The sequence below is a fragment of the Triturus cristatus genome, chromosome 4_1 (assembly GCF_964204655.1).
Source record: "Triturus cristatus chromosome 4_1, aTriCri1.1, whole genome shotgun sequence".
NCBI lineage: Eukaryota > Metazoa > Chordata > Amphibia > Caudata > Salamandridae > Triturus > Triturus cristatus.
In genome coordinates this window covers 922,980,364-923,007,733 of record NC_140585.1, presented here as the reverse complement: position 1 = coordinate 923,007,733, position 27,370 = coordinate 922,980,364, and the positions used below count along the sequence as shown (strand labels likewise).

Genomic DNA, 27,370 nt, shown 5'->3' with positions numbered 1-27,370 from the left:
TAGATTGGTTTGTGGATTGCTTGTTACGTTTATGAATGTGCGGAATGGTAATGATAATGCCTTTTAGGTATCACACGGTCTTTGAATGCTTGGATCAAAATAAGAGGCCAATGGGAGTGCTCAGCTGGAAACGTTTGCAAACCCCTGTCAGTGCTGGAGATCCGAATGCAGGCTGGCTGGAGGCAGAGATTCCAGGACAGGGGCTAAGATGGAGACACATATTCAGCATACACTGGAGATATATTTGCTGTGGGGTTTTATAGAAAGCATGACTGAGAAGATGGACATTGCACACTCTGGGGCTTACTTACAGGCCCCTTGCGCCTTCGGACGTCCCTTTTCCCATGTTAAAAGAGACGCGCTGTGCACGGTGTACCAAACGCTCACAAGGGAAAGATACCTGTGGCGGCACACCCTCCTATACAACTAGCTGAAGGTCTTGTGCATCAGCTATAGACTCAGCCTTGCCCTTGTGCCAGCCGCAGGGCTATCACAGTCCCTGCTGCTTCTTTCGTGGCAGAGGACCCTAACTGCTTGCAGGACTCTCCACCCACCACAAATAATTTCTTTTGCAAGGGCTTATTAAGAACGATGTGAAAACACAAAGTTTCAAACAGATATAGACCCGATAAGAATATTTATAAACAGTGGTTGCTCCCTAACCCCGAACAAGTTAATATATTTGATTATTTATTTATTTGGGGATACGATTGTGCTTAAATTTAGAAACAAACCTGCAAATTCAGAATATCATACTAGTCCTTGCACAGTCTGACTTCAGGATCATTAGATTTAGCAAAAATACTAGCTGTGGAATTTGTTCATATACTGTACCTGCGCCCCTCCTGCACAATTGCGGCTCTTCTCCCGGCCCCGTCCCAACAGCGTTCCTGCTCTCTTCCCGCGCCGTACCACCCCCCTCCAACAGCGTTCCTGCTGTCCTCCTACAGCGCTCCTGCTCTCTTCCCGCGCCATACCACCCCCTCCAACAGCGTTCCTGCTGTCCTCTAGTCCTACAGCGTTCCTGCTCTCTTTCCGCGCCGTACCATCTTCTCCCCTTCTGCAGGAGTTCTTGCTCCGCCCTGCATAGTCCTCCTGACCCTGCCTCTCTCGTGCAGATTCCTGATCCTGCCTCTCTCCTGCGGAGTTCTTGCTCCACCCTGCATAGTCCTCCTGACCCTGCATCTCTCCTGCAGATTCCTCGATCCACGCAAAATATAATTTCGCTGTTGGAGGTTTCCCTGAACCATAAAATTCACAAGATGTTATGGGACCTGGCGGTGGCTTCTACGACATTTATTCGCCCTATAGAATCGCCAATCCTGTTCCTCCGTGAACAGATATTGTCCTTTTCGTGAAAACGTACCCCCTCTCTCCTATGCATCCAGCCTACTCCCCTTCTTTATTGCCCCTCCAGCTCTGCCCACTATGCCTTCCTCGTCCATTGCTGCCTGCTGCTCTTGCAGAATGAGGGGCACGAGTAGGAGTGACAACCGTGAGACGGTGAGAGTGAGGGATAAGTGGGAGATAAGAGTTGGAGAGAGTGACAGAGCTGAGAGTGAGGGGCAAGAGATGAAAGTGAAGGGTAGCTGCCGATAGAGGCAAGGACTGAAAGTGGGGAGGCGGGGAGCAAGAGTGGCATCTGGGTAAGACGACAAGTTACTGAGGGTGAGAGACAGGGGCTAAAAGGAAAGGTACTTGCGAGCTGCATGTAAAAGACAAGAACTGGAAATGACGGGTAACACCTACGGGGGAGGCAAACAAAAATAAGAATGCCAAGATCTGAGTGATGGAAAGGATAAAAGAGTGAGCGAGAGGAACTGAGAGTGACCTACAGGGGCCCAGCGAGATGAAAGGGAACTGAAGGAGACGGAAAAGAGGAGCGAGCGAGGGAAAGGGACTGAAGGTGTCCTAAAAGAGGAGCTAGAGGGGTGAAAGGAAAATCCTCTAATTGTCCCTGCAGTGCATGGCGGATTCTGAAACATAAGAGGATTCGGGGACATTTCCTTCCTGTCACATAAATACAGAATCAGTGAGGGAGAATGGATGCATTGATCCTAATCTACCAGGGACAGGACTAGGAGAAGCAGGCTTCAGTTAGGAAGTGGTCCCAGAAGGGAGGGCACCGGAGGTGAGGGGGTACGGCCTCTTATTGGTGCACTGCGGGTGGGTGGGATAAAGAACTCTGGGTGCTTCCAGTTATAGAGAGAGAGCATTTCATGTGAGTGAAAGAAAGCTGTGGGCCAGCAACGCTGTAAACGTCTGTATTCTCTCTGATCCTTTGTAGGAGATTGGCGAAATCCTGAGCCAAAAACCAAGAAACATTTACCATTCCATACAAAGTATTCCTGCTTTTATATCATAGAAATACCATTCAAACCCACCTTGAAAAAGAGCATTTACCCATTAGAGCTTGCTAGGGAAGTATAGCTTGGTCCAAATGTAGGTAAGGGAGTCAATTCTGGCTTTGTCACATGGCTCAGATTCTTAGAGTGATGAATACATTATAAAAAGCTGAAAGAAGAACTCCAGGCGGTGGGAGTTTTAAGTGGTTAGCATTTTATGTGAAGCGCAATCAATCCACCAACATCTTTTTTGCCCTCTTAAATGCCTGTTTTCTGGCACTCAGAGTAGGAATCCGAATTTACAGAAATAATGGACGTGAAGTGAATGTGACTAGAGGCAAAGGAATGCATATTCGGGGAACAGGAGTGTAAAAGTCTTTCTTCCCTTCCCACAGAGGTGATTCAGGGCAGCCTATTTATCTTTGCTGTGGATTAGGCCGCTATAAAAACAAGCAATTGCAATGCAATAGGTCTCGCATTTGCAAGAGTTTGAGCTATTGACAATGCCTTTTATTTATGTGTTTTGAAAACCTGAAAGCGGTGAGTAAATAAGCACTTTGTACTTGTAGTCCTTGCTTACGACAAGCAAGTCTGGCAGTAAACGAGGCGCAGTTACTGCCAGCCTTGGTTTTCGTAAGCAACGACGAAAAGTAGAAAAGTGCGTGTTTACAACCACTTGCAAGTTTTTACAACACATACATAAAATACATGCCCGATCCGATGTTCGCTATATAAAACAAAAAATAGAAACATCAGTTGTTGGCCTATATATTTAGGAGCGTTGGCAGTCTGCCAGACTATGTTTGTGGTCCCACCGTCCCACTAGTGAACTAGCAGCAGGCGGCAGCGCAGAAGCTTAATGTGCCTGCTGCAAAGAACATATATACCTGATGCAGATCACAAAATGCATATGATGTAAATAGGTCAGTGAGGCACTGCTTTTGTCAGAGAGATCCTTTTGGTACTTGCAGTTTCTAAGTTAAAATCCTAACATACAACGGACTCTCAGAGAGCTATTAACTGTCATCTAAGAGCTGGATGCAAACTGCAAGGAAAAAATTGGAGCGTTATGTTTTTTCCCCACAGTCTTTGTTTCATTACCCTACTGTTTCAAAAATAAATTGTTATCTTTTCATTTTCAGCACCTGACAACCTGAAACATTACCGCATTTTGGGGCAATTTTCCAGCAAACAACAAGAGGACCCCAACCTCCTTTGCTGCTCTCTCACCCGACCCCGGCTACAACCCAGCAAACACCAGTGTTAAAGGTAAGGAAACTGATGCTATATATTTTTTTACATGGTAGTTAGGGCTATGTATGTGGTCACTCTCAAGGCCCTCAAGCAGTGTCTTTCAGTGCCTCCAGCAACCACTATGGCACAGAGAGGCAGGAGGCAGTACGGCTCTATTTTTAGCAGTCATTTGAGATGTATTAGGATAATGCACAAGATATATGTATAATGTATTTATACTGAAATTTGATATTATTGCACTGCACCTTATACGTTGTACTTTGATTATTGACAGGTTTCTTTAATATATATTGATAATACACTGTTTGCAATTATTTTCATATGAAAGCCACAGCTTTAACTGTATAATGTCTACACACTAGTGTACCATTTCAGTCTCTTCAGCAGGTCTTGGTTTGATTATGCCACAATGCATTAATTGCTTTTCATTTGGTTGAAACCACAGTGTTCTTTTAGCACATTTTCAAATCACTGTTTCTTAATTGTCGCTATTCAACACAGACACAACTGAAATTTCTTTTATGTCTATGACTAGTGTTGCTGTGACAACCATGGTGGATTGTGCCTTGTTTTTCGTATATAAGTAGACACTATAGAGGGACCTGATGTAGTGAAGAAGACGGTTGTATCCGTCGAAACGCGTCAGGGCATCCTTTGGAAATAAATATTTCTTTGATATATCGTCCCACGGTGTCAGCGCCTGTCTTTGTATGCCTGCAGTTCAGGACTGGTTCAATATATTGAGAGACTTTTCCGGAATCTCTACGCTGACCCGCCTCGTTCTGGTGCTCCTCGCTGCCGGAATCCGTTTGGTTTATCTTTTGCACAAGGAAAACGAAGAGCCCCCCGCAGCAGACATCCCAGGACCGGAGCGCGAAACAAGCCAGCTAACAGTGAGTATCCTGCCTCTCGGGGACGCCGGAGGGCGATCTGAGTTCCAGGTAAGCTCTCTTGTGTGTTGTGCTTAAAAGCGGCTTTTCGAGTCCAGTAAGGTGGCTGATGGGAGAGGTAGTCCCGTAATTGTTGAAATACGGGCTGTGGGAATCAAAGAGAATCACTATTTCCGAGGATGGCCGAGGATTGGATAAAAGAGCGAGAGGCTGCAGCAGTGGACATTTTCAGCGATACATCCAACGCCACAGTACAGCCCAATACAAGCGGCGTACCGATAACACCGACAGGCAGCGACCTCAAGAAACTTACAGCTGAACTTGAAAAACTACGTAAACACGAAGTTTCCAAATGGTGGGAATGCACATCTCTAAAACGTTACCTCGATGTGGGCCGTATCCCCAGGGGGCTGAGGATCCTAGTAGCACCCACATATGAAAATCCAGACCCAGCAATGCTACAGGAATGGGCAGAAAATAACGCGCAATCCTCTAGGAACATGTTACAAATCCTAATTAAGTATGCCACCACCGATAGAGAGAAAATAATGGTCAGAATTGAAGAAATCCTCAATGAATTAAAGAAATTGGACCAGGAGGAAGTCAACAAAATTCTTGAAGAAATTAAAGTAAGAGTAATGAAACAACATGGGGGGAGGAGCCTAGCGCGCAACCAAGATGGCCGCGTAGGTGCGAGGCTCCCGAGGACCTCCGCGACCTCCTGAATTAATCCTGGCGATATCCTGTCCTTGTTGAGGGGACTGTGTCGGGGAACCCGAGCTGAGGCGCCACCCGTTTTTCGGGCTCGAATTGGACCCCGGACACCGGTGGGAGCACCGATCGAAGGTTGCGGCCTTCTCCTCGCCGGCCCCCCGGATTGGAGTAGTGGGGCGATCCGGGGACAAAGTGAACAACAGCGGCGGGCAAGGCTGGGCGACTCGCGTACCCCGCACTTTCACTTTCGCTTTTGCGCCCTCCTTGCCCTCAAGCGAGGTAGGGGTGCGGTGGTGTGGTCTTGTCTAAGTGCCCGGCTGGCCTGCCGGCTGTGGGTTGACCTGCGGTTCAGTGGTCGCCCCCGCCCCCCCCCCGGAGCCCGTGAATTGGTATAGCGGCCCGTTCGAGGAGATTGGCACGACGGTGGGAGAGCAAGCATGTCCACCAAACAAGATGGCGACCGGGCGAAGGTGAAGACGACCCGCCGTGGCACGGCGCACCAAGCTAACAGTATGGACCGCTACACTCTCCAGAAGGGTTCTCCGGAGACATCGCGCACATCCCCGGCGGGCCCGACGGAGGCATCTGCTCAGCCTGTGGATCTGACCCTCCGGGACGTCATGGGCGCCATCGCAGAGATGAAGGCCTCGGTGGACCAGCGTTTCGACACCCTAGCGCAAAAAATAGACTCGGTCCTGGTGGATGTGAGCCTTGTGAGGGCAGACTTGTCCAAAACGAACGACCGGGTTGATTCCCTGGCCCACACCGCAACGAGCCTCACGACGGATGTGGTGGCCCTCCAAAAGGAGGTGCGCCGGCTTGGCCAGGCGAGCGCCCTGATGGACCGGCGACTGGAGGATTCCGAGGGTCGGGCCCGGAGGAATAATGTCCGTATTGTGGGGGTGCCGGAGGGACGAGAGGCGGAGGCGGCGGATCTTTTTGTGGAAGAATTGATCCTTACCCATCTCCAGCCCCGGGGGCTGAGTAAGCTTTTTGCGGTGGAGCGTGCTCACCGGGTCCCTGGGGGCAGACCTAAGACCGGTGCCCTGCCGCGGCCTCTCATTGCCCGGATTTTTAACTTTCGGGACAGAGATGCTATCCTCCAGACCTCCAGGCAACAGGGACCGGTCAAGCTTGACAACATGGATGTGCATTTCTACCCAGACTTTACTCCGGCGGTTCAGAAGCAGAGACAGAGCTTTCTTGGTGTTAAACGTCGCCTACGGGACCTGAACCTCAAGTACTCAATGCTTTTTCCAGCTAAGCTGAGGGTGGAGGTGGATGGTCGCACGCACTTTTTTGACCGGCCCGAGGCGGCTGGGGACTGGTTGGACACTCTGCCTGGAGATCGGGGCCGGGGGGGCGGGGGGGGCGCGGCTGGCGAGGAGGGCCCGCCGGATCAGAATTGAGGGGTGACTGAATAGGCCTTGCTCTGGACGATGTTCCTTCCCCATTTATTGATTGCATACGTTCCCCTCCTATGGAGGTCGTGCGGGGTCTGTTGGGGGCTTCCCTCCTCCTCTGGGGGACTAGTTAGTTTTTAGCTATGGGGCGACAGGCACACTGCACTTTGGGGGGGCTGTCTGGGCTCATGCAGGGGTGCAGGGAGGGGGGAGTTCTGTTGGGATGGGGGGGTGGGGGGGGTGTGTTGTTTGTTTGCACCGCAAGGCAAACCCGCTACTATATTGTTGTTTTTAAGATGCTCTGTGGGGGACGACCGATTGTCTCGACGTATGATGGGGGGTAGGGATTTGACTGTGTTGTCATGGAATGTTAACGGCCTGGGGGATAGGATTAAGCGTGGTGTGGTCCTGCAGTACTTGAAACGTATTTCACCAGATGTTGTCTTCCTGCAGGAGACACACCTTATAGGTAACTCCTTTCAGGCAATGAATCGGCGGGGCTATCGTTTGGCGGCCCATTCTGGCTTCACTTCGGGCTCGCGGGGGGTGGGTATTATGATCAAGAACTCGCTCCCGTTGGAGATCGATGAGGTGCGCCATGATGAGAGGGGACGCTACACTGTCCTGGTGGGAAGAATGGAGGGTAGAGTGTTTATTTTGATATCAGTGTACGTCCCGCCTGGGTTACAAGCCACCACATTTGCGGACCTGGGGCACCTCCTCCTGGACCTTCCGAGTGGCCTGCTGGTGGTTGGAGGGGACTTTAATGCGGTAGCTTCTGGGTCCATGGATCGCCATCCCCCCAGGGACCTCCCCCGGGCACAGGCGTGGCTGCCCGGCCTTTTAGACACGTTGGGCCTGGTGGATTGCTGGCGACTAAAGCATCCCGCACAGCGGCAATACACCTTCCACTCGGGTGCCCATGGTAGCCTCTCGCGGCTTGATTACATCCTTGTCCCGGCGGCCCATGCAGGGAGGGTGGGGGAGGTGCGCCATCTGGCGCGGGGTATCTCAGACCACTCCCCATTGCTGTTACATTTCGATGTCTTCCCGAGGGGGGATGGCAGGGTGGCTCCAATTAATGCATGGTATTTGCGCGACCCCACCATTCGTGCCGATTTGATCAAATCCTTACAGCGTTATTTCGACGAGAATGTGGGGTCGGTCCCTTCGGCCATCTCCCGGTGGGAGGCTTTTAAGGTAGTTCTTAGAGGGGAGGCCCTCTCCTTTATTTCCCATGCCCGGCGGCGCGAGCGGGAGGAGGTGACCCGGGTAGAGGCCGAGATTGCAGAACTGGAGGGTGACCTGGGGAGCGGGGTAACAGATGCCAAGCTGCATGTTCTACATCTAAAGCAGGCGGCCTATCGGGCCCTCGTCACGGAGGCGGCCAGGGGCCTCAGTCGAGAGCAGCAGGGGCGATTGTATGATGTGGGTGATAAGGCTGGCAAATTGATTGCGTGGTTGGACAAGAGGGAGAGAGCGAGTCGCGTGGTTCCTTTGATTGAGAGTGCGGATGGTGCGTGTGTCACCGAGCCGGAAGCCATTGTCTCCTGCTTTGCGGATTATTTCCGCGAAGTCTACTCCCCGGTTTCCCCCTGCTCGGAGGAAGATTCCCATGCCCTGCTTCGGGACATCGCACTGCCCTCCCTTACGGTGGAGGACAGAGATTCGCTGGACGCTCCTCCCACCTCGGACGAAATTGCCTTGGCTATTCGCTCGGTTGCATCCGGCAAGGCCATGGGCCCCAATGGTATCCCCATCGAACTATACAAGCTACGCCCGGATGTGTTGGCGCCCCACCTGCGCGCGATGTTCCTGGCGGCACACTCGCAGGGTTCCCTCCCGCCGGACCAGCGTCTGGCTACGATCGTGGTGATCCACAAGGAGGGGAAGCCCCGTGAACGGGTCGCATCCTATAGGCCGATCTCGCTCTTGAACGCGGAGCCCAAAATCCTCGCCAAGGTGTTGGCCAACCGGTTGGTTGGCGTGGTGGGCGACTTGGTCCACCAAGACCAATCTGGCTTTATACCACACCGCAACACGGCGCTCAATCTACGGCGCTTGCACGGTGTGCTCGCGCGTGTCCCATTTGTGCGGGAGCCGGCCATCTTGGCGTCCTTGGACGCCACCATGGCGTTTGACACGCTTGAGTGGCCATACATCTGGGCGATGCTGGCGAAATTTGGATTTGGACCGGGCTTTATTAGCTGGGTCAAATTGTTGTACTCGGGCCCCTTGGCGCAGGTGGTGGTGAATGGGCGAGTCTCGGCCCCGTTCGCGCTGGGGCGGGGCACGCGACAGGGTTGCCCCTTGTCACCTCTCCTGTTTTCACTGGCCCTGGAGCCCCTGGCGGAGTGGCTGCGGTGGCACCCTTCCATCCGTGGTCTCCGCTGGACCCCCGAGCATGAGGACCGTGTGTCCCTCTATGCTGATGATATTCTCCTGTATCTCGCCTCCCCGCGTAAATCACTGATCGTCCTGGTTGATGTTTTGCGCTCATTCGGTCGCAACTCAGGCCTTGTCATCAACTGGGCGAAATCCTGTGTGTATGTGCTTTCCGGGGAGGCTCCGGTCCTACCACGGGACTGTCCGATCCAGATTGCCTCCCAGGGGTTTCGGTACCTGGGGATATATATCACTCTTGACCCGGAGGCCCGCTATGAGCGGAATTTGCTGCCCCCCCTCCAGCGCTTGAAGGAGGACGTGGTGCGCTGGCGGCGTTTGCCGCTTTCGCCGCTCGGCCGAGCGGCCTTGTTTAAAATGATGTCCTTGCCGCGCTTCCTTTACGCCCTCCAGAATACTATGGACTTGGTTCCGGCACGCTACTTCCGTGAGGTGGAGGGCCTCCAGCGGCGCCTGTTCTGGGACGGGAGGCCGCGCATTGCTCTGGCTAAATTGACGCTCCCGTGGTACGATGGGGGGGTCGCCCTCCCGGACATTAAACGGTATTACTGGGCCACCCAACTGGCTGCAATTAATCATGGCCTTTACGGGCCCGCCTTGAACCCGGCGTTTGAGATGGATAAGATGCTCCTGCCCGGTGGCGACTACAATCGAGCGCTTTACTCTGCCGCGCCCGACCCCCGTCTGACGGGACCGACGCGTGTCATGGTGCGTGTCTGGCACGCGGCTAATGCAGCTATGGGGTGGAAGGACCGTTTGACCCGGGCGTCACCGCTATATGCGTCTGAGAGGTTGGGCTCCCTGTGGACATCGAAGGGCTTTGAGAAGTGGGACACGATCGGAATCAGCACTGTGGGAGATCTCTGGACGAGGGGGGGATTCAAGACTTTTGCGACGCTGCAGACGGAGTTTCAGCTGCAGGGCAGTGAGTACTTTCGGTACCTACAAGTTCGCCATGCGCTGGGCTCCGTCTTCCCGGATGTCGCGTCCATTCCGGAGTCTTCCCCCCTGGAGGACAGAGTGCTGGATGGCCATGTCCCAGACAGCACGATCTCCCTCATATATAAAAAACTGATCAACGACAGATCGTGCCTGCTGACTAGTCTCCGCGAGGCCTGGGTTGCCGACGGGCTAGAGCTGGACGACGAGGATTGGATTTCCGCGGTGGCCTCTCCAAAAGAAGTGGCCATCCCGGCTCGCCTTCGTTTCGTCCAGCTTAAGATCCTTCACCGGGTTTACGTGACGGGGCCAAGGCTTCTACGTATGGGCTTTGCTGGTGACGGAATGTGTAAGCGTGGCTGTGGCGCGTTGGCAACTTTCATGCATATACTGTGGGAGTGCCCAAAGGTGGAGCGATTCTGGCGTGGTGTGCATGAGGTCCTGCGTGTGGTTACGCGTGTCGCGCTGTTGCCTGAAGCGAGGAGATGCTTGCTGAATGTGTGGGAACCAAATGACTATTCGGTCCCGCAGACGAGGTGGGTGACTCTGGGATACATGATAGCTAAGCGTGACATTGCTCAATTGTGGGGATCCCAGAGGCCCCCTGCGGTGTTGGCCTGGAAAGAACATATGGATTGGTGTATGTTTCGTGAAAAGGTGGTGTATGTGGCGAGGGGTAAGCCTGGGGCGTGGGTGAAACTCTGGGGCCCCTGGAACGCCTACCGCGGGGGTATTTGTGAGCCGCCACAGCTACCGGCTGCCTCGCCTGCTCCGTCTCCCTAGATGGCCCCCCTCCCTCGGCCTTGGGCACGCGGTCCCCCAGTCCCTGATCTATTCCCATTCCCCTCTCCAGAGTTCTGCTGCTGGTTGGGATCCCCCACTTATGGAGCACGTGCTGTCACTTTGGATCGCGGGTTGCCTTGCGGGTGTGGTTTTTTGTGTTGTTTTGTTTTGATAAAAGGGAACCGTACTGTGGGCATGGAGCTATGCGGCCTGCAACATTGATTTCTCCTGTTTTGCTAATCTGCACTGCCAAGAGACTCTTACTGTATGTATGCAATATGCTTTTGTCACTCTAGCGGCCGGCCGAGTGGTTGTAGGCCCATACCTGTAACTTTTTCAAACTGCAATAAACGGTTTCAAAAAAAAAAAAAACAAAAAAAAAAAAAGAGTAATGAAACATGAACAAGTCATCAAAGAGCGCAAAGCCGTGAAGTTCCAACGTGACAGAAATGACTATCTGCAGGGAAGGATCTATACTTTCTCGAGAAAGTTTGATAATATTCGCCGTCAACAAATGTCATCAGCAAGCACCAGCACAATAAGACCAGTGGTACCCAGTGAATCTGAACTGAGTTCAGAACTAGAATCTGACACTGAAGCTATGAGCAACATCACCAACACCTGCAACGCGCCAACACCTGTAGAGGAATTTGGTTTTTTACGTATGGAGCGCATAATGAGTCTACGACCAAGACCTATGCGCCAAGACCAAATACCAAGAATACAAAGCCAAAAAGGAGACGAAGGAAAGACAGGAGATGGGGCAAGCGCTCCGCAAAGAACAGGCAAACCGTCGTACAGGAGGAACAGACGCAGATAGACAAGAACAGCGATAACCGCAGCACAGTTATCAATCTCACTAACATGACGCTAACTAAAGAAGAAGAAAGTATTCTTTCCCTTGGTTTATCATTTTGTACCAACACAAACTTTGATTACACACAAACCAGGATTGATCTATATAACGTCACACGGTCATTAAAATTACGTAAATACTTCTTCACCAGTACTAATACCACTACTGAAGTATCCAATGAGACATCCAGCACCTCACGATCTGAAGGACTTAATGTAGCTGACATGACCATCCTCAAAGACATCACAGAATTGGCATATGATCAAGAAACTTGCTCCATTATTACAACACAGGCGGCAATCAGTTCTGACTTAAATATTTTTGAATCTGCTCCAACACCTTTCAAACCCAAATCTGTATTCACGCCACTCATGCCTAAGGACGGCATTGATATTTTCGCAGAAAGGGTAATCAAAGATCTAAAAGATTTGGCTGTAATGAGCAGCAGTGATTTTATCAAAACGAAGCACAACATCAGGATTGAATATGCTAATGTCATGAAGAAAATCAAAGACAGAACTGACATTGTTGTACGTTGTTCCGATAAAGGGGGAAACGTGGTTCTTTGGCCCATTGAAATGTATAACAAGGAGGCACTATCTCAATTGCATGATAAAGAATGTTATACTCGTATTAGCACCACAGGTATAATTAGTGTAAAAGAGAAATACCACAAGTGTTTATATGATTGGAGATGTGGCGGACTCATTTCGAAAGTGGAATTTGATTTTTTGAAAAATGATTACCCCGTCACGCCCCAACTGTACCTCCTTCCCAAGATCCATAAGAATGCTCAGACCCCCCCAGGCAGGCCGATTATATCTGCAATTGGCAGCCTATTTGAAAATACCAGCAGATTTATAGACCATTTTTTGCAACCTTTTGTTAGAGAACTCCCAGCCTATATCCAAGACACGGGCGATTTCCTAGCAAAAATTTATGACCTAGCCTGGCATGACGACTATATACTTATGACTCTCGATGTACAAAGTCTGTACACGAGTATCAGACACAAAGACGGCCTGAATGCACTCAATCATTATTTAGGCACCAGACCCATAGGGTTACACCACCATACACTCATGCTTTTACATATGGCTGAGTGGTGTCTGGAGAACAATGAATTCATTTTTGACAGGCTACTGTATAAACAAGTACAGGGAACTGCCATGGGTACCTGCTTCGCCCCCAGCTATGCTAATTTGCATATGGGCTGGTGGGAGGAGCAGGTACTCAGGAAAAGACACGAAAGTATTTTCATGAATAATGTCATTCTATACAAAAGATATATAGATGACATTTTTATTTTATGGAAAGGCACTGAACAGAGCGCTATTGACTTTGTGTCTGTTATTAATGAGAACTCGCTAAACCTGAAGTTTACATGTGCCACCAGTAATGAGTCCATTTGTTTTTTAGACTTGGAATTGTATATAGATAATCAACATATACAATCAAGAACATTCAGGAAACCCACCTCTGGCAATGCCATCCTTCATGCCAGCAGTTTTCACCCACGTAGTCTTATCAATAGCATCCCTTACGCTGAATGCATAAGGATGAAACGTAACTGCAGCACCCAAGACAGTCTTAAGAGATCTACAGACAGTCTGTTTCAACGCTTAAAAAACAGAGGTTATAACACCACAACATTAAGTTTGGCCAAACACAAGTGTGACAAATTTAAAAGGGAAGATTTGATCTTCAAGGACAGCCAAAAATCATCACACAAGACAGTTGACAACACTTCCCGACTCATTACGGGTTATAATACCTACCACATGAATCTGAGAAAGATTCTATACAGACACAGGCCTCTAGTGCGTGATGACCCTACAATAGGTCCCACGTGCCAAAAATTTCCCCAATTGACTTTCAGAAGAGCAAAAAGTATGCAACAGGAACTGGTCACCAATGCACCCACACTCACCAAGGGAGGTACTTGGCTTAAACCACAGAGAGGCTTTCAGAAATGTTCTAAATGCAAAGCCTGTAAACACGGTGTGAACACTAGATCCATCTCTCTTCCTTTCAGAAAAACCCCTTTTGAAATCCGGGGCAGTTTTTCTTGCAAAACAGATTTTGCAGTATATGTCCTTCGCTGTACCTGCAATAAAACATATGTAGGGAGTACGATACATCCTGTACATGTCCGGATACTGCAACATTTAAGGGCCATCACTAATGATGACCAGACATATCCGGTAGCGAGACATATCAACTTACAGCACGATGGCAAAATAGATGACCTATCCTATTTTGTCATTGACAGCATTCCTAAAAACATAAGGGGAGGGAACAGACAATTACGTCTGAGACGATTAGAATCTAGATATATCATACTTCTGGATAGCAAGATCCCCAATGGGATGAACGCTGATGAAGCGTTAAATGTACATCTTTAGAAAATCACTACAAATGTCCACCAGCTGTGTATGTATCTCGCTCTTGTATTCTGATCCGAAACATTGGTTCCTTCCTTCCTTTTTTGTATAACCTTTTTCTTATCTCTATGGCACCCACACCTGTTCATTTCTCCTTTTATCTCTTTGGAACACTCTGTATGTCGGCCCACTTGGGCTCAATCAACGAACATTTTATAAATATGGCATATTGTATCTTTTGACGAACTGTTTAACTGTTAACCTGCATTGATAATACACTGTTTGCAATTATTTTCATATGAAAGCCACAGCTTTAACTGTATAATGTCTACACACTAGTGTACCATTTCAGTCTCTTCAGCAGGTCTTGGTTTGATTATGCCACAATGCATTAATTGCTTTTCATTTGGTTGAAACCACAGTGTTCTTTTAGCACATTTTCAAATCACTGTTTCTTAATTGTCGCTATTCAACACAGACACAACTGAAATTTCTTTTATGTCTATGACTAGTGTTGCTGTGACAACCATGGTGGATTGTGCCTTGTTTTTCGTATATAAGTAGACACTATAGAGGGACCTGATGTAGTGAAGAAGACGGTTGTATCCGTCGAAACGCGTCAGGGCATCCTTTGGAAATAAATATTTCTTTGATATATCGTCCCACGGTGTCAGCGCCTGTCTTCGTATGCCTGCAGTTCAGGACTGGTTCAATATATATATATTGGTAAGGCCAGCAACACACCATCATGAATACAGTACAAGAGCTGATTACAAAGTCATTCCAGTCACGGCCACTTGAACAAAAACTACAGATAAAACAATTAGGACCTCATCAGCCTGAAATAAACCTACAGCAAACTAACCAGGACAGAGGAAAAATGCCAAAACGTACATTATCAAATGCCTGGTACACAAAAGCTGATTGGCTTACAGGGTGCCCTATAAGAAATTCTCTGTTCTACTTCCCCTGCTTGCTGTTTGGCGGTGACTTTTCTTGGACACGGCAAGGAATGGTCGACCTGAAGCACATCGCTGAAAAAATAAAGAAGCATGCGCTCACAAGAAATCATCTGGAAAACCTGACAAGACTGGGAATGTTGGGGGAAGACGCACCAATTGAGCAGCAGATAAATGATGCGTATCGCAAATCCATTCAAAAACACAATGAAGCTGTTGATAAGAACAGACAAAATCTATCCAAGATCATTGATTGCATTCGTTTCTGTGGTGCTTTCGAACTGGCATTGCGAGGCCATGACGAATCAGAAACTTCCACAAAACCTGGGATCTTCCGAGGCCTAGTGGATTTAATGTCAACCATAGACCAGGATTTGGAAAGACATTTAGCACATGCTACAGTCTTTAAGGGCACCTCTAATACAATACAAAATGAACTCCTTGACTGTATGCTCGAAATTATAAGAAGCCATATTGTGCAAGAGTTGCGAAACACAGACTTTGTGGCTATTCAGGCTGATGACACCGATGATGTGTCCACTCAAACACAGTCCGTGTTAGTGTTTCGGTACCTTGACAGTGACAGAAACGTTGTGGAAAGATTTTATGGCTTCACGCATTTAAGTGACTCTAGTGCAGCAACCATCACTGAAGCAATACTGTGTCAACTGGACTTAATTTTCCCGGACCTGCCTCAAAAACAAAAACTTATCGCACAAAGCTATGATGGTGCGTCCGTAATGAGTGGAAGCCTTAGTGGAGTACAAAAAAGAATTCGAGATGTGTACCCTAATGCTCATTTTGTGCACTGTTACGCCCACCAACTCAATCTTATTATGCAACAGGCGGTATCAAAGATCAGAGAGACACGAGTTTTCTTTCAGGATATCGGAGGCATAGCAGCATTCTTCACACGTTCCCCCAAAAGAACAGAAGCCCTTCATGAGATTGTGGACAAAAGCGTACCAAGGGGATCCTCAACTCACTGGAACTTTCACATTCGTACAGTCAACTTAATCTTTGAACAGAGGGAGGGCCTTGAGAAATGTTTTGTCGCCATAGCATCCAGAGAAGACTTTGATCACACAAGTCAGAGTGAAGCCCATGGCTTTATTAGAACACTACAAGACAAAGAGTTTCAGTTCTTACTGTTTTTATTTCATGACATAATGATTCCTGTTGATGTGTTATACGATCAGTTGCAAAGAAAAGACCTAGATACTGTCTCTGTGAAAGCCAATACATCTGCATTTGTACAACAGATTATGAAAGTGAGAGATGGGGTTGAAGATTTAGAGAGCAAACTGCCGGAGCATTCTATTTTTGCAAACCGCAGACAAAACATCACCTCTCTGGTTCGAATTGGAAAGGAGATATGTGACATTGTAATTGTGCAGGCGAAAGAACGTTTTTCATTCACAAAACATTTGGTGAGTGCGACTTTATTGCAAAGTAAAGAGTTTGCACAATATGATGAATCCTTCCCTGAGCGTGCTCTGAATCAGGCTGTGGAAGCATATCATATGCTCAAAAAAGAGCAGCTGAGAACTGAGTTAACTGTACTCTATGGAATGCCTGTGTACCGGAAGGCCACAAGCGCCTTGACTTTGCTGAGTTTAATTCATAAACTGCATATGGAAAACTCACTTACAGAGACAGTGACTTTACAAAAAATTGTGATTACGACTCCAATGACAACAGTAGAAGCTGAACGATGTTTTTCAGCCTTAAAGCGCATAAAAACATTCCTCAGGAACACCATGCTAGAGGAAAGACTAAATGCTTTGGCGATGCTATCTGTAGAGAGCAAGCTAGTCCAAAAGATACCGGACTTCAACATGAAAGTAATTGACAAGTTTGCTACACTGAAAGACAGACGTGCGGATTTCATTTACAAAAAGTGAATGCTGCTACTTGTTTGTTGACTACAAGTACTTGCGTGGACCTATGTGAAGTGTGTGTACAAAGCTCAGCTCAACCAGAATCACGGTAACAGCGCATTGCGCTGCCTCTTTTATATTCAGTATATTGTAAGACTGTTTTTCTTCCCCCGCCTTTCCTTGTTTTGTTTCCCTGTTTTCCCCTTGCGTGCCATTCGTTACTCTAGAGTCTAATAGAGTCGGAAGGCCGTAGGGGAAGACTGTGGACTTTTCTTCAAGTTCCTGACGCTCCTGCGGAACGAGCCTGCCAACCATTACACTGCTGTGCAACTTCTTCTACTCTTAGAGCAGAGATTTCCATGAGTCTTATAGTCTGAATTCAGCACCTGAGCATAATAGGACAGAATGTATGAAGCTCTGTGGTAATACTGAATAAGCAGCTACCTATGTTATGCCATCTATTAATGTAATAACTGCCCTTTCACAATTGCTTTATTAACCTTGCTGCTTTCTCAAATTTGCTTGAAAATGCACGATTTTTCTTCTTTTTTTTTCAAAATTTTCTTAGGGGGTGTAACCCCCCCAAACCCCCCTTTTGGGGTTGGGGCTCGCTCGCTCCGCTCGCTCGCTACGGTGCTGTATGCTAATTCGTTTGCGCCCCACCACTTTAAAATCTCACCCACCGCCCCTGTTTGTCTGTGATTGTTGAACGTCTTTGAAAGGCATTCAACATGCCTCTTTGGCAGTCACACCCACAGTTAAGGTCATGCTCTTGTGACAATATTCAGAAATTAGTATTTGCATCATTGGGATAAAAATGGTTGTTCCCACTGAAAATCGTATGGTCTCCGTACTGAGTATTTAACAAATGCCTTAGTAACTGAGGTGTGTTGAATATCACAAGAAACGCATCATGTCTAACAGGTGGAAAATTAGGAGAATATATCCAATCATTTCAGGAGGACCCTTGGAGGAAATTGCGTGCAATCTCTGGATCAGTAATGTTTTCAGCCTATCAATGCCTTTGCACGATGTTCATAGAGACTTGCATTTTCCAAAGCATTAAGAGGTGGAGCTATATGTAATTGTAGAGAAATTGGGTGGGAGCGCAGCAGTGTCTACGTGTCTTGCTTTACGTGCTCCACCCCGTTTGTTTACACCATTCCCTCCACAAAAATGAATTCTTGGCCTCCTTCCATCCTCTCGGTATCACTGACCCCCTTGGAGCTCTTTGCTCTGCATTAGGTTTTAAAAGAGCTCATGCGCCCTGCTACGACCTCATTTTATATCTGAGGAACATTCAAGGTGTGATTGGCCAGGTCCTTCTCTCAGTAGGAAGTCAGTGTGTGATTGTAAAACACTGCTGGAAAGCCGAAGCCAATTAATCAAGGAATGGCAAAGTCAATAGGTCTCGTCTTTGGGCCCTAATGGCTTTGTCAATGGCTCTAGATATGCTCTACAGCATCCCCAATGGCGTGCCCATGGCTAAAGAAAACACACAAAAATGGCGCTATAATGCAGAAGCAATTTTTAGGCACATGCCTACAAAATGATGTGCACCTCAGTATACAAAACTAATATAAGGTATGTTCTTCGATTACCCAAACTGGCAAAACACGTGAGAATACCTAGCAGTAACTTAGCTGACAGTGTTTGCTACACCTCTTATGGCCTAATTACGAGTTTGGCGTTCCTCGGACCGCCAGACTCGTGCTGCCCTGGGATGGCCGACTCTGCCAGGGAACCGCAGTTCCCTAGCGGTGGTGCGGCATTCTTGGGGCAGTAATATGCTTGGCAGTTCGTCAAGCATATTACAACTTTCCTCACAGCCACTGATTTCACAAAGGTCCTTACTCTGGGAAAACAGTGGCAGTGAGGAAAGAAAGGGAGCCCTACAGCGTCTCCTTTGCCTCACTCCAAGTAGATACACACAGGGGGGCACAACATGTCATCCGCAGTCCATGCCGTGCTGGAACTTCCTTTGCCCTTCCCGTTGCAGTGCCTATTTTATAGGCACCGCCGTGGGAACGCCTACGGAACTGCCTGCCAGTGACTAAAAAAGTCATAATACGCCGGGCGGTTCTTACGTGGGTTTGGCAGTGTGGCAGTTGCGCGGTCCCGCCACAGCACCACCAAACTCGTAATCGGGCTCTTAGTGGTTCCAGCAATTTTGATACCTGGCTCATGCTCTTGTTCTGTGTTTTGCAGGCGATCACTATAGTAAACTAAGCATGAAGAAATGTTAAGACTGAGGTCTGACTGGGATCAATATTTTAGCAATTATGAATGTATTTATTCATTCATTTGTTAATGTATTTCGTCCTCAGTCTCCATGCTTGCACTCCTACTTAAATCTCCTAAAATATCACAATGCTGCCTACTTCAATTTTATTTGTACTCTCAACTGCACATCAGTGGCAGGATGAAAGAGACTACCATTACTCACTCAGCTGAAGAGAAATTGATATTCGTACTAGAATGCAGCTTTATATAGAGTGAACTTGACCCAAAGGTATTGCAGCGCGTTTACATGCACACCAGTTACATTACACAAGATCACGTTAATTTATTGGTATATTTTTAGGTATGTGGAGATAAAGTGATTTGCCCAGAATCACAGGATGTTGAGCGGAGTACTTAATTTGAGTCAGTGGTTTCCGGTGCCCCAGCGCCGGTCCTTAATTCTCAACACCGGCTCTTATACAGTCTGCCACATGGCAGTGCTGTTTATCTAACTTTGAGATGAGTACAATAAAAAGTGTTTAATAATTCAATATAGATGAAAAATTAATAATGCCTGCCACCCACGCTATTCTTATAACTTTGGATGGCCTGAAACAGTTTAAACTGTTACACTTGTAGGAGTGTGATTGTTAGCAGTTGTGCTGGTACAGTCAGTGGCAGCGCTAGCAGGGGCAAGAGGTGGGGCAAGTTGCAATGGCCTCCTGAGAAGAGTCCTGGCACTTTCTTTTTTTTTACAAATTAAGCACTCGTTGAGCTGACGCCGAGGCTTGAGTCTGGTTCCCCAGGTCCAAAGGGGGCAGCTCTACCAGTAACGTCAAAGCCTCTCTTCTCCCCCTTAATTGAATACACATTGTCTGAGGCCACAGAAGCAATAAAGGTGAACTAATCCCTGCTACCTGATATACCTTTGTAAAAAAAAAATGACCAGAGATTTTCAATTTTCATTTATGTTTTTAGATCATTAAAGAAGTAATTTAGCTAGGTTAGACATTGCTGATCTGGGCCAAATTTTTCTGGATGCCATTTTTAAAAATGGCAGATGTGTTGCAGTCATAATGTAATATTTCAGGGATTGTGAGACCTATATACTTCATTTTGGTGTCAAAACATAGGTTTAGGGGGATCAAGTGGTCTTATGGAGACAGAAAATAACTCATCAGAGCAAGGGGCCAGGACTAAATTGTTTAATGTGGGGGAACTGCATGCAGACCAATCAGCAGCTTCAAACTCCTTTTATTGCTGCACGCAGCATGGAAGGAGGCTGGGGTTGCTAGATTTTGCTGGTTTTGCCCAACGCTGGATGTATGAGTCATGTGTCGCATTGCCTGCAAGGTAGTTGCAACAATCCACAAAACCACAGATCTGTGTTAAACAAACGCGCCGTTTCACAGTTGCAGCAATGGTCGAGCACTTTCTTGCTGCAGACCTATTTATATGTGCTGAACCTGTTCTTTATGTGGAGAGAGGACCAGGTCCAGGTCCCTCTATGTCACAGGAGCCAAAAACTATGAATACCACCAATTGCTCTGCGGATTCAGATGCTACGAAAAAGCAAACAAATGCAAACACAACACAAAGGGGATGGGCAAGAAGCACAAGGTCAAGAGACAGCGACTCAAGGTGCAGGGAGATAGAGAAGCAACAAGACAGCAAGCAACAGGGTGGGGGTGAGAAGGAGTGGGGAAAGCAAAATAGAAAGCGAAGTGAACGTGGGGAAGAAGAACACTGGCAGTGAGTATGGCAGTGGGGAGACATACATGAGGGACACGTCAAGAAAACACACTCACTCTTATAGCGTGCTTAAACAAAAATAAAAAAGTAGTGTTTGACAACAGAATAGTGGAAAGACACAAGTAACAGGTCCAAGCTTCAGGGGATAAACAAACACTAGAAGAGGAAGAAAATCCCACACACGCATTTTGAAAGCAAGCAAATGTGAGCAACAATGAAGTTAACCAATTGTAAGTATGGGCAGGATCTAAACCCACTGGTAGTTAACATGTCTCGAAACAGACAGTGGATGGCTGTCTGAGTCGAGAGCTAAAAATCTGGCATAACTAGTTAGGGTGAGGTCTGGGTAGGGCTGAGGGTGGAGGGTTTTGGGGTACCAAAGGGAGGGAATACGTGATTCTGAAAAATAAAAATTGTTGGTATTACTGATGGATTGCTCCATACACTACAGTTTAAGTAACTACAGAAGGCAGTCAGACTTCGCCGTTACTGGCAGCACCAGTTGGTACCACTAGTTAATGCATTTCACCTAGCATATGGGCCCAAGCCTCGGCAAGAGTGATAATACCCAATGGTATTATTTAATTGTCCACATCAAGCCCCCAAGAAATGTCCCAGACACCGGTAGATTAACAGAGCTATCCTGTGCTATTCCACATTGCATGTGAGAGGCATACTGCATTACTTGTACCCCTGAGGTAATTCAGCATCTTATAATTAGCAATTGGTGATTCCGTGTGCAGAATTACTGCATCAAAATCACTAATGCTGCTGTAATATGGGTTTAGGTGTTTAGAATGAAACAATAATGGAATTTATCAATTACAATACATCAGTTGTTATCACTATCAAACTTCTATCATGGAAGTAGATTAACAGGTTCTCTGTTGTCCTCTTGTGTCCTGCACCACACACTGACATACCTCTATTGATATTCGTAGAGCTTTCATGATGCATGCCTATGCTAACCATGAACATGTACTGTGATAACACCACTGAGGCATCCACAGAGCTCTTGCAATGCACTTTCACTATGACTTGCATTGTGCACTAAATTCAGTTCTGTTGGACCTGGCCTTCTCTGTACGGTCACCCCCAAACGTTTTTGCCTTTAACCCTCCATTTTTTTCCGAATGTGTGTCTGTTGCCTTCAGGTGTGTGCTTTACCATTGCTAATCAGTGCTAAAGGGGTTGTGCTCTCTCCTTAAAACATGGTAGAATTGGCTTATATCCAAATGGCATATTTAATTTACTTGCAAGGCCCGAGTAAAGTGGTACTACATGTAAATTAAATGCTACAAGTGGGACTGCAGCACTGATTGTGCCACCCACTTAAGTAGCCCTTTGAACATGGCTCACACTTGCCATTGCAGAGCGTGTGTGGGCAGTTTAACCTGCCATGTCGTCCGGGCAAAATAAACCTTTTCCATACTACCCTAGTTTACCGGAAGGTATTCTAGAAACAAAGCAAAATACTATGAAAACCCATAGGCTAGATTGTAATCCACACTGTTGAAATTACAATCAATATTACACTCAAAATTTCTATTTTCAAAATTGTTCTTTTATTGCATGAACAAAAGTATTATGCACCATAAAATGTGTGGTTTAGTCAAACTCTGTTACATCAAATTAGTTTGCATTCAAAAACATGAACAAGTAAAACATCTTGAAATCACAGCTTGTGAGATGATCCCAATGCATTTCGAGTGATTAGAACCCTTCGTCAGGGGTAACTGTAAATGCAACAATACTCAATTTACTAGCATGTTAAAGTGTTGCACAAATACTTTACACATTGTCTCTAGGTTAAGCCTGACTGCTCTGTGCCAAGTCACCAGGGGGCTGAGAATAGGTTAATTTGGGGTTTGCTTGTGCCTTTACTCTGACTGGGATTGAGGTTACTGCTTGACCAGGGCTCCCACCCCAGTCAACCAGTAACCCACTTTATAACTAGGTCATTGATATTCATAGGGCTCTTTTGATGCACTGCTGCTGACCCGTACAAACTGTTCCTGATTCGCAGAAAACACTCCATCCAGTACTGACATGTTAACATTGCTCTCAGAAATCAACTCTGCTTGAATTACAGGATGCGTTATAATCTCATTACTGTTTAATAGTCAGGTTCACAGCTTCAAATAACCGACAGAACAGCTTTTTATTCCTTGTGAATGTCCCACGTTTTGTTGGTTGCTACCTGTCCCACATTGTTATTGCTTGCCCCCGTCCCACGTTGTTTGTTGCTTGCTTATCCACAACCACTCTCTCTCTCCTATCCCGCCAAAAAAACAAAGCCTGCTTTGACGCGGACAGGGCTGCTGGGCAACAACATCACATTGGCAAAGCTAATAGCTCTCATATGTGAGACCTACTGGCTTTGCCAATGCTTGCTTTTTTGAAAGAGTGGAGGATTCACTTACGGTTGAAGAGAATATTTGGTCTCTGAAGCATTTTTACTTTTATTCATGTGTGATATTGTACTGATGGTTTCTATTGCTGAAGGAAAGTATATGAAATCAGGTTTGAAGAAAATGCATTTTAACCTCTGAATGTAATTCAGTGTTTTATTGTTTAATGTATGTTCTGTTGATATAGACACACTATCTCCATAAATTTACATTCGCTACACGAAAAATGTGAGAAGATTGGAACGCAGATGAGGCATGTCGAACGTGGTGTCAGGTTTGAAGATGTGTGCAACTGGGAAGACAGACATTGACGGTTGTGACCCATTCCTCGCTGATCTCAGTTATTCCTGAAGTTAGGTAAAGCCACCATTAAGAGACATACGGTGTTGCCGATTGATTTGCAGTGTTTAGTTTGTAAAATAATGAGTGCCAGTGTCCAAAGGTCTTCTCAGACGCCCGCATCCTATATATAATATAGCGTGTCAAATATCAAGGCTGCATATTCTTCAGTCTACCTCATACCTCTTTGCAGCGATAAACTACAGACACAGTGTAAAAGTGAAGTAAACACAGGTTTATTCAACATCAAAACATAGAGCCGCTACAGGAGTACAAGCGCATACTCTACATTCTGTGTCCCAAATTAATTTCATTCCTTTTCTGAGAAGACTACTGATAGGTCTGATTCTACAAGCATACTCTGGAATGAATCAGGAATAGAATTCACACAGCCCTAAAAATGCCTTAACACCACATTTGTCTGCTGGAGGAGGAGCTTCCAAAATGGACTTTATCAAACTTGGCCTGGGTTTGATACCATCCTTGTACATTATGTGTCTAGGATACTCACCCTTATTGCACAAAAATAGACATTTCTCTTTTTTGAGTATTACTCCATGGTCTTTGAAAATATTGAGGACCTTTTTCCAAAATGATGTTATGATCATTTACATTCTTGGCAAAAATCAGCACATCATCTTGGAAGACGGATGCTGCCGAGGCAAGTCCAAACAGCATACGGTGATATTGATATGTGCCAATCGGACAGACAAATCCTGTAAAGTGCCTCGACTCTGGGTGTAAATCTACCTAGTGGTATTCTGATGTAAGGTCTAACTTAGAAAATAAACTAGCACCTGCAGTATGGGCAAGCATGTCGTTGATTTTGGGTAAGGGATGGGAATCAACCCAAATTTCTTTATTAAGTGACCTCGAATCAACACACACGAAGTTGGCCATTCCTTTTGCGTACTACAACTAATGGGGATAACCACAGCGATGACTCAGTGGGCTCAATGATTCCTTGGTCACACAATGATTTGAGTTATTTTTCTAGAGTAACCCTAACACTAAATGGTACCCCGGTAGTTTGTGTTTGACTAAGACTGTTCCTTCTTTGACTTTAATTTTGTGTTTGAATCTCATAATCTTACCCAAAGTCATTGAACAAACCTCAGGGAACTTGCAATTCCACTCTCCTGCAGCATCACTGCATTCCACCACTAATACTTGTTCCCTGTGCCCAGGTTTCGGTAGCATATCAAACAAACCCTGGTGGAACCATTAAAAAAATGTCAAACCTTTCATGGTAACATAAATGCTGCGTTCTGTTCTCCTGCCTCTACATTCTAAGACTTACTTTATATATCCTAGGAGCTCAATTATATGTCCCTCATATGAAACCGGTGAACGGCCAGTTGGCAGTAACTCCCTGCACCCCCATGTGTCCTTGAATAACTTTTGAGAGATCATGGTGATTCTCGCTTCCGAATCATCTAGTAGTTTTAAACTCTAGTCACCCACACAAATATCAACAATGGGATCAACACATGAGAAAGGATCCCCTGAAACCGGATTCTGTTTCTCTTGCTGATGGTTGTGTTACAACTAGATACATCTTCTCCCACACTAAACGCTAGGTCATTCAACCCTTTCGCATAAGATTCAGAATCAGCTTCACAATCCGATTGTGTCATGCATTTCTGATGAGGTTTGCCTTATTTAACCTCATTTACAGATTCAATGGATTTCTCCTCAATCTCTTTTACAGAAATTTGGGATAATTCAATGCTTTTTGCAGTTTTGACAATGCTGTCATCCAAAGATGGATTACCTATGGATAACAGTTTCTGGTGAATATGTTTATCTTTACATTGGCACACAAACTGGTCTCTGATGAACTGATCCATGAAATTGTCAAATTGGCATTCTGAAATCAGACTGCGAAGGACCATGATGTAGGTATCCACATCTTCATCAAGTTTTTGTTTGCGTTTAAAAAACTTCTGTCTGAGCATAATCCACCTTTCTCCTTTATGTCACTCTTTCAGGTTTCTGATTTCACCCTTTGTGATGGTTTTCCCGTCTTTCTCTACCTCCCCCTTTCCAAATTGTGTGTTTTTCTCTCTCTTGCTCGCTAGAAATATCTGATCATGAAAAATAAGTGCTGGCACACAAAATTAAGTGCCAGTGGCCCCCATTGGAAACCACCAGCTCAAATTAAGCACTGTCACTTTATCACAATATATATTCACTTACAGGAAAAAGCTTAAAGGGTCAAGTTCTTCCAGCGAATGATCCTGACAGAAATCAGGTGATTACTGGATGGATTACAGTTGACAGGGATTGACTGCTCATGACCTAACATATCAGCGTTTGTGAGACAGTAAGCTCTGGTCCAGGGCTAGGAGTTGCAGTCATACCTGCTCCCCCCCCCCACACCTTTCCTGATTAGAGAGAGGATTCTGTTTGCAGAATGGTAGCGCTTCCTCCTGGCTCAGGCCTCCTGAAACAGATGGTGTTTGCACAGGGTGGAGAAGGAGGAGGGATTCACAGATAAGAGATAGAGATGTCTGTTTAGTCCTTGACTCCACTAATCCTGGCGCTTTCTGTTTACTTGTGAAATGAGAATATGGACTTTTAGAGAATTAAAGTAACAGAGCCAAACACAGGTTTAATTGGGCCAGTCCCTTCGGGTTTCAGACTAGATAGTAATTAAAAAATGAACACTGGTTCACATGTGAGACAGGGGCCTCCCGGGGGGTGGGGGGGGGGGGGTGCGGGGCTTCTTGGTGAGGATTAATCTGGTGCGGGACCATAGGACGGGGGGAGTGGGGTGTTGTTTTTTCGTTACTGGGGGGATGGGGGATGGGGAGGGGGGGATTGTGCTTTGTTGAGTTGCTGCTGGCTTTCATTGCTTAGATTTGGGGTGTCGGATATGCATGCGGGGATTCCACAGATTGCATTTCTAGCCTTGCATTTACTGTGTTTTTCCCCTGGCCCACCGAGCTATCCATTGCCAACCCTCTGGAGTTGCACCCTTTTTCTTTGATTGTATTCTATGTATCCTAACCTCCTATCCCCCTCCCCCATGGTTTGTTTTGTTTCAATAAAAACGTTTTAAACATAAAAAATGAACACTGAAACTGGTATCTATTTAGCCCTATTTTAATGCCCTTAACTGTCATGGCAAAAACACTGAAGTTTTACTTACTTTTGGATACCCTAAGAGTATTTACGATTTGTGGATTTTTCGTGTTTCATTTCGCGTATTACGCTTGAATAGTGCATGCTTTCAACTTAACCACCTCCATGTTTCAATAACGGGCCACGATTGAGAACTCCGGACTTGAGACTGAAGGCAGTGTGTCTTTCTCACTGTGCCTGTCCAAGGGTCAAATAGTGTTCGGAAATCATGGTCACCCAATCCTTGTCCTCTCTGCAGAGCGCATAGAACAATGGTCACGTAATCCAGATGGACTTGTGATCCTGTGCAAATGTGTGTGAAGGAGGTATACAGTTGTCAAATACGGACATGGTAAAAGTAAAAAGAATGCAGTGCCTACAGATGAGTGGGTGGATTGTGTGTTTAAGGGGTGGTGTAGTGAAGGAGATGCGAGGAAGTGTGAGCAGGACACATTGAAAAGGGGGTGTTGAAGAAGAAAGAGATGCAGTGTGAGATATGCAGATAGATGACGTGTAGATAAAAAGGGCATACATGTCTTTACATAGAGTGAACATTATGGGAGAGGTTGAGACACTCAAGACAACTACCCCTTCCATAGGCTTCAAAAGGGCTTAATTTGTGAAACAATAAGTGCTGGTGCCCAAGGTTCTGTTCAGAAGCCAGCGGTTGGTCCTATTCGATGTCAGTGTGCCGAATAACGAGGCTGTG

General features: G+C 46.5%; 1 protein-coding gene across 2 annotated transcripts in view; it reads right to left on the bottom strand.

Moving 5' to 3' along the window:
* LOC146855823 (protein tyrosine phosphatase domain-containing protein 1-like) overlaps window positions 1-27,370 on the bottom strand; it is a 183,844-nt gene that overhangs the window by 115,732 nt on the left and 40,742 nt on the right. The gene's annotated exons all lie outside the window — the stretch shown is intronic.